The sequence below is a fragment of the Salarias fasciatus genome, chromosome 5 (assembly GCF_902148845.1).
Source record: "Salarias fasciatus chromosome 5, fSalaFa1.1, whole genome shotgun sequence".
In the NCBI taxonomy this organism is placed as follows: domain Eukaryota; kingdom Metazoa; phylum Chordata; class Actinopteri; order Blenniiformes; family Blenniidae; genus Salarias; species Salarias fasciatus.
The window spans coordinates 7,866,027-7,867,844 of record NC_043749.1 but is presented as its reverse complement, the minus strand read 5'-3'; positions in this window follow the sequence as shown (position 1 = coordinate 7,867,844).

The following is a 1,818-nucleotide window of genomic DNA, read 5'->3' as shown; positions in this document are numbered from 1 at the left end:
TGTCTGTCTGCAGGAAGAATGGGAAGCGAGCAGCGGATTCCCAGGCCAGGCCCCGCCGCCGCTCCGCGCCGCGGCTATACGGCCCGCAGCGCCCCCTGCTGGACGCGGCCGGGCCTGCGCCGTCCACACTGCAGGGCAGCTGGATCTGTCTGCTGGGGTTCGGCTTCACAGGCAAACTATCTCAATTTTTTTAAGCATGTGTAATTTCACAGATCTACTCTAGATTTTAAATGCCCCAGTGTGTATTTTTTTTTATTCTCAGGTTTGTGAGTTAAATTTTAAAATCCCAAGAGCAGCAAACCTTCAGAACCAAACCCTCAGTTGAGAAGCACTGTTAGACACTCAATTAGAAGTAGAAGTCTAAAATGTTTTGTTAATTTTTAACCAACATTAATTGATTGCATTGACATATTCATAAATTCATTTCAATTTATCAAAAACTTCAGAAACACAAAATTATCATATATAAAGTATATAGTAGAGAGAAATTACAAAATGACACCATTATACAGAAGAGAATTAAGGTATACCCTTGTTAAAATCGGACTTTAAAACCTTAGCACAAATACACACATCAAAACACTTGATATATTAACTGAAATTTATGTGTACCCTTTAGTGATTTATGTTTTTTTAAGTAGTCAGGTATGGCACAACTCAAGGGTATCAAACTGATTTGACTACAGAGGCCACTTGTAGAACAATTTCATTTCACCCATTAAAAGTAGCTATAGCATTATTATCTGAAAAAGTGCACAGAAAACTATAAATGTTAAACCTTCAATGCACGTCTAAGAGAAATAAATGTGTAAACTAAATCTTAAGATTATGTCAGTGTGTCTGTTCAGACCAATATGGGTAAAAAAGCCTGTTGCTTCTCAGGACACAGTATTTCTACAGCCTTTAGCATGCATTTTTTTCACAAAGCCAAGATCAAGGCCTTGATTTGGTAGCAGTGAGGTAGTTTTGTTGGGCTTGATTTGAATTGTTCTGAAATTGGGAGAAAGTATTTGCAAGTGTACCAACTTGAAAATACACACAAATACTGCAATGAATAATTAGACGGTAATTTGCTGTGTTTATGCATCATTTTCATCCATATTTCAGATTCTTTTCATGTTTTCTACTCCTATCACACCGACTTTGCAGTAACCTTCTGCTTCGATTGGTCTTTTTTACATTCCAGTTGATAGAGAGCTGCATGGTGTCGCTCTCACCCCATGTGTTTAGGTGTTGAAGTCTGAGCTTGTTCGTGCAATGTCCACGTGTGCATAGGTTTTCCCTGATGGGATTACTCCAAAAAACAAGTTTAAAGGTAACTGGTGAACCTAAATTGCCCACAGGTGTGATCGTAAGTGTGTGTTGTCTGTGGTGTGGCTGTTTTTCCGGTGATGGACTGTAACCTGTCCAGAGTGTATCCTGCTTTCTCTCACTGTTAGAGAACCAATACTTTTTTTAACGACTGATAATTACTGCAATGATTTTTTTTCTCATAGAGGTTTTACACTGTTGGTGACAACCGACCGCAGCGCAACATGTTTGTTTTTTAACTATTGAAAAAATGTGCCTTCAATCGTGCATCCAACATGGCCAGATAGACACTGAATCCTTCAGAGGAGTAGTATCAAACATATGGCTCGTTGGCTGAATCTGGCCTGCAGGATGACCTGAAGGGCAATTCATAGTAGAGGACTGCAATGCCTGTTGCAATGTGGCAGAAAAAGCTTGCTACAAAATAAATAGCAATGGAATTAAGGCATCCTATGGTATCCTATGCAGTTTTCAGGTTGCTTGTATTAGATTTTGTTAAAAAAAAAA